Source organism: Phacochoerus africanus, chromosome 10, assembly GCF_016906955.1.
Source record: "Phacochoerus africanus isolate WHEZ1 chromosome 10, ROS_Pafr_v1, whole genome shotgun sequence".
NCBI lineage: Eukaryota > Metazoa > Chordata > Mammalia > Artiodactyla > Suidae > Phacochoerus > Phacochoerus africanus.
This window is the reverse complement of record NC_062553.1, coordinates 89,112,951-89,124,376: the sequence shown is the minus strand read 5'-3', so window position 1 is coordinate 89,124,376 and position 11,426 is coordinate 89,112,951.

Here is an 11,426-nt window from a genome sequence, read left to right as displayed (position 1 = left end):
TTTAGAGCTGCACCTGTGGCATATGGAAGTTCTCAGGCTAGGGGTAGAATCAAAGCTGTAGCCATCAGCCTACACCACAGCCACAGCAAAGCCAGATCCAAGCCACATCTGCTACCTACACCACAGCTCACAGCAACGCCGGATCCTTTAACCCACTGAGCAAGGCCAGGGATCAAACCCACATTCTCATGGATCCTAGTTGGGTTTGTTACCGCTGAGCCATGATGGGAACTCCCCTTCTAAGTGTTTTCACATATATAAAGCTGGTAGATATAGGAAATGGAACAAGATACTTAAAATGAATAATTTGTAACCAAAGTAAATTTTTGCAGGCATCTGACTGGAAAGATCTTAACAGAAAGTCCACTAAATTTGACATTCAAACAAGCAGTCAATATTTAAAGAGAAGTTCTCCTTATTTTTGAAATATTGATTTGGGGAGAAATAAGTTAAGGGGAACGCTAGTTACTTGAAGTTCAAATCTATGTGCATTTCAAAGGTATTTCAAAGAACAGTTGCCCCTATAAAGATAAAAAGAACACATACATTAGAAATGAGAAATAATTATCTTGAACTTCAGGCTCAATATAAACATGGAAAAGCTCCATTGACATGGGTAATTCTCGGAAGGTAGCTAACACCAATGTGCTTAATGGCTGTAGAAAATTCTAGGTATGAGCAACAAAACAAAACAAAAGCAATTATTTTCCTCACTGATAAAATAAGTAAACATTACCATTTTTACATTCTTCAGTATGGTTCATAAATAGATATTATGCATATAGAGAGTTCCTCAACTTAAAAAAAAATTTCCTTGTCCAGAATTCATAAATAAGAAAAGAAACATTGTCTACATTGTGATTTGATCCTAAAGTTCAAACTTTTATATTATTTTCAAGGTAGAGCTAAAAGAATCAGTAAACATGATTCAAAGAAGGATTTTTTTTTCAGCTACCTGAGTAATGTTTTGAGCTTCTAGAATATTCCAAATGATTTAAGTAATGATAACCTAATTTCTAAGCAATTTGTGCACTTTAAAAATCACATATTTTTCAGAGTATAGCTGCCACACCTGCATGCAATCAGACGTTTTCTGTTTCATTTTTAGAAGTTCTTTCTACCTTTCTTCAAATATGCAAGTTCACCAGGTGTTTGGGATATTAGTTTGGTAGCAAAGTTATGAAAACTTAATGGTACTTTTTCTCCTTGTCTCTTTGAACTAACTTCATCTGTGTTGTAACAGACTGGTGGGTAGTGTATTTGTTATGTTCACAGCAAACTAAAATATCTCCCATTTACTTCAAACATTTCTCTTTTCTTTTGAACAATAACAAAAAAGAAATAACTGTCCCTCAGCCACATAGTTTTACTTTTACTTTTCTTTAAAAACTGCAGTCTATTTGCTGTAGTTTTTTTTTCCCCCTTTCATTGACTCTCTCCAATTTTTATTTGTAAAGTTCAGTACGGACTTTTAAAAAGTATTTTAAGAAGCAACAGATAAACATATTGAGAAATCTATCAAGTCCATAATGCAAAATTGGAATGAACTTTTAAAAGTAGTCCTCTACAAAGGAAAGTCTAATCATTTACAAGGAAGAAACTTGAAAAAAATACCAATTTTCCCTATGTCTTTTAATCAATCAGGTAAAAATTCCAATTAAAGGTGATGAATAGTATGAATAAAAAGAACATGATCTACATATTTGATCCAGTAAAGGCAAAGAGAGAGATGACACAAAAGATGATTCAATGATGCCCATGATACTGAGAGTTAATTCCACTGAATTGTAAAAATATCTGTGATCAAGTTAAAATTAACATAGAATTCAGTTAAAGCATGATACCAGTTGTTACAAGCTAGATTGCCTCTAATGGGTGGCTTTGAATATTTTACATTTTTTCTTTTATAAATCTATATTTAAATATGCATAATTATGTAAAAATATTTGCCAGAAAGTAGATTTGGGAAGATTGCAATGGTAATTTATAGAAGAGGACCACAAGCAAATGATAGGTTAGTGTGATTATGCAGGAAGGTAAAAAAGTTTTGTGAGGAATTATTATTTTGAGAAACAATGAGCCAAAATATTTATTTAAGCTTTTACTAAGCATCTCTCAATGTATGGTATACCTTGGGTATTCAAGGGGATCCAAGTAAAAGTCTGGATCCTGACACTTAAGCTTCTAATACATTTTGGATACAATTTAGCATCAGCTGTTGTGGTCTATACATATGGGTCCAAAAAAAAAGAATTTTCCAGCATAGTGAGGTGAAGAGAAAGAACAGATTTTTGAGATAAGAGGTGCTGCTGGCAAAGTGGGACAACAACATAATGATCAGGGAGAGTCAACCCTAGGCCTGTGGTCATGTCTCTTTTTAGAGCCCAGGGAGAGGAGAGGTCTCAGGATACACCTGCTGACCTGCTGATTGATTGGGGAAAGAAGGGTCTTACAATATACTTGCTGGTTTGTTGGAGGCACATATAAGACCCCTGTTGCCGGGAGATGAGAAGTGGGTCACACTCCTGGTAGGGGGTAGGAAGGAGTAGAACGGGTTGGTCAAGGTAGTACAGGGGCATTACAATGAGATAGGTGGAGTGATGATAAAGGTCTGGTAATTCTTGTCTTGGCCAGAGGCTTTGAGTTCTGTCTCCTCAAAGAGGACTTGAAGTCGAACATCAACCTTACAAACATCAATGATGTAGATAAATCTCTCACCAACACAATATTTAATAACAGAAGGCAGAAAAAAGACATATTAATGTTATAATTAATATAAAGTATAAAACAGGTAAAGCCAATCTATCCTTTACAAAGTTAGAAGAGTGGTTGCCTCGAAGGAGATTGTTATAAGAGAAGGTTCAAAGAGAGGAGTGAACAATATACTGTGTCTCTATCTGGGTTTGGGGGTCATAGTTATGTGCACTTTGGGATAATTTGTCAAAGAATGCACTTAATATATGATATGAGTTTTTATTTTGTAAATTATAGTTTAAAAGAAAATGATAAGTAATTACCTTGAAAATAAACATGGCACTTTTTAAGGTATATTTTGAACAGACTCTTAAAAGTGGTTAATGGTAAATGGTTAAAGGCTGAAATTTTTGGTTAGGGAAATGGGAAATTTTTTCATAGAGTCAAAATATCTGCAGGAAAGTTTAATCACACCACTCACAGTAACTATAAATTTGGTACTAATACTAATCACTGCTATTATAATTATTAGTTTTAGTAAATGGATCTAAACATTTTACTTTAACTTAACCTTTACAGTGACTCTTGATACAGTTACTTTATCTTTGTTAATAAAAATTTGAAAATGGAGGGAGTTCCTGTTGTGGCTCAGCAGTAATGAAACTGACTAGTATGCATGAAGATGTGGGTTCGATCCCTAGCCTTACTCAATGCATTAAGAATATGGTCTTGCCATGAGCTATGGTGTAGGTCATAGATGTGGCTCAAGTCCTACATTACTGTGGCTGTGGTGCAGGCTAGCAGCTATAGCTCCAATTCAGTCCCTAGCCTGGGAACTTCCATATGCTGTGGGTATGGCCCTAAAAAAGGAAAATAGAAAAAAAAAGAAAAAAAAATTGAAACTTGAGCTAAAGAGTGAAGTACCTTGCCTTGGTAATACAGAGAGACCATGTTATTCAAAAACACAAAAACAAAAACAAAAAGTAATGTTTAATTAAAAGAATAAAGGTAGAGTCTGTGCAGGTATTCAGGACAAGTGAAAGACCTGGAATGGTCATGCAGCAATGTTCCAATCTTGAGTAGCAATATTGGGAGCTCCATGAAGAACTGAGAAAATGTGTGGAAATTAATTCCAGTTGTGCCACTAGACACTGAAGACTGGGACTTCCTTTACCCATTGATTAAAGTGTGTCCTGGGGACATGTGAGCTAGAAAGTCCTCAGATAAAGAATCTTAAAGAATAAAGAATATGAGGCAAGTGCTTCATATGAGAAGTCTGAGGGTGCTGGGGATTGTCCACAAGTCTAGATTAACTCATGTGATCCAGGGGTAAAGGTGAACTGTCAAGAGTGTCTGATACAGTACCTCCTAGAAAACCATTTTCCTGAGGGATCATAGCACACATAATCTGTCTCAAAGCATCACATCCCTTCAGTGCTGGAAAATAAAGTAAAAAATTACAAACTTGCAAAAATGAGCTCTAAGGCCACTACTGGCTCTTGAAAGACAAGATTACAAAATGTTTCAGAAAAATTACAGTTTTGGAAAGCCCAACAACTTGAAACCTTGTTTTACCCAAGCCCTAACTTGTACCTCACCCCTCCCCTTCTAAAACTCATCCCTCCAAATCACTCAGGTTCCAAATTAGCATATCTCTATGAAAAATAGCAACAAAGTACAAATGAAAACAAAACTTTGTAACATCTCCTTTATCAGGTATTGTGTGGAAGTCTGTTCTTAAGGGTGTTTTGTCTTGCCATGTAACAATATAATTTCTCATATTTTTTTTCGACATAGGCTTTTCTGGTGTTGGGGTACTGAGTGAATGGAACCATCCCCTCCTCTCTCTGAAATATTTTTGTTGCATAAATTTGTATATGTCACTTATGACTAACAGTTTTTGCCACTAGTATTTTTCACATCATGATGTGTCTTTTTTTCGTTCTTTATATGTCCATTGTACTTATAATATTTTCTTATTACTTTGTTCAAATTCTTCATCTTAAGAATGTTACCTGTGTTTTTCTAATGTATTTGGCTCAAGCATACTCATTTTATTGTTTGCTTTAAAATTTTTTTTATTATTGGGTATGGAAAATTATTTTTATTACTTTTGCTCCATCGATCAATATTTTCCTTTATTGCTTTACTTGCAATTTTTTTTCTAAGTTTAGAAAGTTGTTTTTCCTTGGTTTTATTTATTTATTTATTTATTTATTTATTTATTTTAGACATTTTATTTTATTTATTTTTTTATTTTTTTGTCTTTTTTTTTGCTATTTCTTGGGCCGCTCCCTCGGCATATGGAAGTTCCCAGGCTAGGGGTCGAATAGGAGCCGTAGCCACTAGCCTACGCCAGAGCCACAGCAACGTGGGAACCGAGCCGCGTCTGCAACCTACACCACAGCTCACGGCAATGCCGGATCGTTAACCCACTGAGGAAGGGCGGGGACCGAACCTGCAACCTCATGGCTCCTAGTCGGATTCGTTAACCATTGCGCCACGATGGGAACTCCCTTTTTTTTATTTTTATTTTTTATTTTTTTAAACATTTTATTTTATTTTTTGTCTTTTTTTTTTGCTTGTTTTTCCTTGGTTTTATATCTCATGATTTTATCAGTTCTTTTATCAAAATTTTTTGTTACTACTAATCTTTTTGTTTTTTAAAATTTTATTATATAGCTTATTTATAATATTGTTGTAATTTCTACTCTACAACAAAGTGATTCATTTATACATGCACACATATCCATTTATTTTTTCAGATTATTTTCCCATATAGACCATCACAGAATATTGGGTAGAGTTCTCTCTGCTATACAGCAGTTCCCTTTTGAGCAATCATTCCATATACCACAGTCTCCATGTGGCAATCCCAAACCCCTGTTCCATCCCTCTCCCCCGAACCTGTCCCCTTTGGTAACCCTAAGTTTGTTTTCAAAGCCTGTGAGTCTGTTTCTGTTCTGCAAATAAGTTCATTTGTACCCTTTTTTTTAGATTCCTCATATAAGTCATACCATATGTTTGTCTTTTGCTGTCTAACTTCACTTATGATAATCTCTAGGTCAATCTATATTGATGCAAATGACATTATTTCATCCTTTTTTACAGCTGAGAAATATTCCATTGTATATATGTACCATATCTCTTTAATCTATTCTTCTGTTAATGGATATTTAGATTGCTTCCATGTCTTGGCTATTGTAAATAGTGCTGGAATGAACATTGAGATGTGTGTATCTTTTTGAATTATGGTTTCCTCTGGATAGATGTCCAGGAGTGGGATTTCTTGGTCATGTGGTATTTCTTTTTTTAAAAAGCAAATTTTATTGGAGTAAAGGTGACATACAATGTGTTATTTTCAGGTGTACAGCAAAGTGAATAAGGCATCCTTATACATATATATCCATTCTTTTTCAGATTCTTTCCCTGTGTAGACTATCACAGAGTATTGAATAAATATCCCCAAGCTATATAGTAGGTCCTTACAAATTGATTTTGTATATTGTAGTGTAGGCGTATTTGCCTTTTCCAACCTCCCAATACAGCCCTCCCCTCAACGTTTGCCTTTGGTAATCTTAAATTTGTTTTTAAAAATCTTTGAGTCTGTTTCTGTTTTTTGAATAGATTCTTTTGTATCATTTTTTATTAGATTCCACATATAAGTGATATCATATGATATTTGTCTGACTTACTTCACTTAGTATGATAATTGCCAGGTTCATCCATGTTGCTGTAAATGGTATTATTTCATTCTTTATTAGGATGAATAATATTTTATATATACATATATCACATCTTTTTTATTCATTCCTTTGTTGATGGGCATTTAGGTTGCTTCCATGTCTTGAGTCTTGTAAATAATGCTGGAATGACCATTAGGGTACATATGTCTTTTCAAATTATAGTTTTCTCCAGGTATATATGTCCAGGGCTGGGATTACTAGATCATATAGTAGATTCATAGTTTTTTTAAGGCATCTCCACACAGCTTCAATAGTGTTTGCACCAACCTATAATCCACCAGCAGTGTAGGAGAGTTCCCTTTTCTTCACACCCTCTCCAGCATTTATTGTTTGTAGACTTTTTGATGATGGCCATTCTAACTGGTGTAAGATGCTCCTCATTGTAGTTTGATTTGCATTTCTCTAATAATTAGTGATATTGAACATCTTTTCATGTGCTTTTTGGATGTCTGTCTTCCTTGGAGAAATGTATATATATAAGCTGCATGAGAGGTTTGTATATATATCAGTCCCTTTTCAGTTGCTTCATTTGGAAATTTTATCCCATTCTCTGGATTGAACCCCCCCCCCTTTTTATTGGTTTCATTTTCTGTCCAAAAGCTTTTACATTTAATTAGATCCCATTTGTTTTGTTTTTCCTTTGTTTGTTTGTTTCTCTGTTTTTATTTTCATTACTCTAAGAGGTGGATCATATATATATATATATATATTGCTGTGAAGGAGGAATGTAAAGATGGTGGAGGAGTAAGATGTCATGCACAACTTCTCCCAAAAATACATCACAAAAACACATCTACACATAAAACTACTCACACAGAACATCAACTGAATGCTGGCAGAAGAACTTAAACCTCCAAAAAGGGCAAGAAACTCTTGACATAACTGGGTGGAACAAAAGAAAAAAAGAGAGAGAAAAGGAATCAGGACAGGACTAGTATTCCCGAGAGGGAGCTGTGAAGGAGAAAAGGAACCAGTCTCCTGGGAAGCCACATTACTGACAAAAGATTAGCTGAATCAGTGGGACCTCAAAGTTTCTGAGAAAATCACAGCAGCTAGACTGAGAACAGCAAAGCAGAGTGAGAGCCGCACAGATCATCTGAACCACTGGCCTGGACACCACAGCCTGAGGCACTCAGGTGGGGACTGAGTGCTGAGACTCAGACTCCAGAGGTCCTTGCTGCTGTTGAGAGCCCAACAACCAGGCACTGACTGCTGGCCCTACCCATTGCCTCCTCCCTGAAAACACACTGAGCATCCTGGGAATAACAGCCTGCTCACACCAAAGAAAGAGACAGCAAATATTCAAACTGCCACACCAAAAATAAATAGTAACCCCCTAAAAAATACAAAGAGGTATTCTTGCATAGAAGTAGCCTTTTAAGACTACAGATTGGCTTCCCCAAACTCACAGAAAAAGAAAAACACAAGCAAGATGAAGAAGCACAGAAACCATTCCCAGTTAAAGGAGCAGGAGAATTCACCTAAAGCAGTCAACCTCTGCAGTCTGACAGACATTGAGTTCAAAAGGGAGGTATTGAAAATACTGAAGGAATTAAGAGAGGATATAAACAGTTATGCAAACTCCTTTAGAAAGGAACTAGAAAATATAGGGAGGAGCCAAGAAAAACTAGAAAATTCATTTACAGAGATACAAACTGAGCTAAAGGCAATAAAGAGCAGAATGAATAATGCAGAGGAATGAATTAGTGAAATGGAAGATAAAATAATAGAAATCACCCTATCGGGGCAGCAGACAAAAAAACAAATGAAAAGATGTGAAAGCAATATAAGAGATCTATGGGATAATATAAAGCAGGTCAATCTACGCATAATAAGAATTACAGAAGGAAAAGAAATAGAACAGAGGATTGAAAATATATTTGAAGAAATTATAGCTGAAAACTTTCCAAATCTAAAGGATACCAATCCGGTATCAAGATACAGGAAGCACAGAAGGCCCCAAAGAAGTCGAACCCAAACAGGCCCATGCCAAGACATATTATAATAAAAATGGCAAAATTTAAAGAGAGGATTCTAAAGGCAGCAAGAGAAAAGCAAAGCATTAATTATAAGTGAACCCCCATAAGGCTATCAGCTGATTTCTGTACAGAAACACTACAAGCCAGAAGGGAATGGCAAGATATATTTAAAGTGCTGAAAGAAAAAAATTTACAACCTAGAAAACTTTATCCAGCAATAATATCATTTAAAATAGAAGGGGAAATAAAGAATTTCTCCAAAAAACAAAAGCTAAAAGAGTACGGCAATACTAGACCCATTCTAAAAGAAATAGTAAAAGGGCTTCTCTAAATTAAAAAAAAAGAGAAAGAGAGAAAAGAGAAAAAGAAGAATTAGGATGGAGGAAACCACAATTGGAAAGCAGTCATTTAAATAAGCCAGCATACAGATCTAAACATGAAGATGTTAAAATAAATAAATAAATAAATAAATAAATAAATAAATAAATAAATATCATACAATGTGGGGAAGGAAAGTAAGAAAACGTAATATTTTTTTTATTTTAATGATGTGTTTGGGCCTATATGAATATCAGGCAAAAGCAAGCAGATATAGGAAGGGCTTAACATGCTTAAAAAACAGGGCAACCACAAATCAAAACCAAAGATTACATTCACAAAAAACTGAAAAGAAAAGTACTCAAGCATAAAATAAATGGAAACCATCCAACCCAAAAAAGAAAAGAAGAAAAGAGAAAATTAGAATCAACTGGAAAACAAGATTTAAAATGTCAATTATTAGTATCTATCAATAATCACCTTAAACGTCAATGGACTGAATGCTCCAATCAAAAGACACAGAGTGGCAGATTGGATAAAAAAGCAAATACCTTCAATCTGCTGTCAACAGGAAACTCACCTTAGAGCAAACGACACATAGAGATTGAAAGTGAAGGGATGGGAAAAGATATTTCATGCCAATGGACAAGACAGGAAAGCAGGAGTTGCAATACTTGTATCAGACAAATTAGACTTTAAAACGAAGATCATAAAGAAAGACAAAAAAAAAGGACACTATTTAATGGTTAAAGGATCCATTCAAGAAGAGGATATTCCAATGGTCAATATATATGCCCCTAATATAGAAGTACCCAGATACTTCCAGCAAATACTAACATATATAAAAGGAGAAATCAATGGGAATACAATCATAGTAGGAGACTTTAACACCCCACTCACATCAAAGGACAGATCCTCTAGATAGAAAATCAATAAGGCAACAGAGATCCTAAAGGACGCACTAGAAAAGTTAGACTTAATTGACATTTTCAGGACACTACATCCAAAAAAATCAGAATATACATTCTTTTCAAGTGCAAATGGAACATTCTCAAGAATTGATCACATGCTGGGGCATGAAGCTAACCTCAACAAATTTAAGAGTATAGAAATTATTTCCAGTATCTTCTCTGAGCACAATGGCATGAAATCAACCACAGGAAAAGAAATGAGGAAAAAATTTCTACATGGAGACTAAACAACATGCTACTAAAAAAAACCCATGGGTCAATGAGGAAATCAAGAAGGAAATTAAAAATTCCTCAAGACAAATAAAGAAAATACAGTAATTTAAAATCTATAGGATGCTGCAAAATAGGCAGTGCTCAGAGGGAAATTCATAGCAATACAGGCCTTCCTCAAAAAAGAAGAAAAATCTCAAATCGACAACTTAAGCCAACACCAAAATGAATTAGAAAAAGAAGAACAAAAAAAACCTAAAGTCATTAGAAGGAAAGAAATCATAAAGATCAAAGAGGAAGTCAATAAAATAGAGATTCAAAAAAACAATAGAAGAAATCAATAAAACCAAGAGCTGGTTCACTGAAAAGGTAAACAAAATTGACACACCTCTGGCTAGACTCACCAAGAAGAGGCAAGGAAAAAACCCAAATAAACAAAATAAGAAATGAAAAAGGAGAAGTCACAGTGGATACTACAGAAATACAAAAAACCATGAGAGAATACTATGAACAATTGTATGCCAACAAATTTGACAACTGAGAAGAAATGGACACCTTTCTAGAGACTTACAGCCTATCAAAACTGAATCAAGAAGAAATAGATCAACTGAACAGACTGATCACTAGAAATGAAATTGAATATGTCATAAAAACACTCACTACAAACAAAACTCCAGGACCAGATGACTTCAGAGGTGAATTCTACCAAACATACAAAGAGGAACTTGTACCCATCCTCCTTAAACTTGATAATGTGAGAGAATAGAATGTATACATGTATGTGTGACTGGGTCACCATGCTGTACAGTAGAAAAAAAATTGTATTGGGAAAATAACAATCAAAAAATGTTTAAGGAAACAATTAGTGGGCATTAATAGTAAGAAATGAGGTTTGCAAGTATGGTTGAAACCTGTTGTTTTGCCTTTTGGGAAAGAATATCCTCTATCCTTAAATGTGTGTGTGTGTGTGTGTATTGCTGCAATTTATGTCAGATAGTGTTCTGCCTATATTTCCCTCTAAGAGTTTTATTGTATCTGGGCTTATGTTTAGGCCTTTTTTGTTTTTTGGTTTTTTTTGTTTGTTTGTGTGCTTTTGTTTTTTGTCTTTTGTCTTTTTAGGGCCACAGCCATGGCATATGGAGTTTCCCAGGCTAGGAATCTAACATGAGCTATAGCTGCCAGCCTATGCCAGCAGGATCTGAGCTGCATCTGTGATCTACACCTCAGCTCATGGGAGTGCAGGATCATTAACCCACTGAGTGAAGCCAGCGATGGAACCTGCATCCTCATGAATACTAGTCGGTTTCATTAACCACTGAGCCATGACGTGAATTCCCTTATGTTTAGGTCTTTAATACATTTTGAGTTTATTTTTATGTATGGTGTGAAAGAGTGTTCTAATTTCATTCTTTTACATGTAGCTGTCCAATTTTTCCACAACTACTTCTTGAAGAGACTGTCTTTTCTCCATCATATATTCTTACCTCCTTTTCTTAGAGTAATTGACC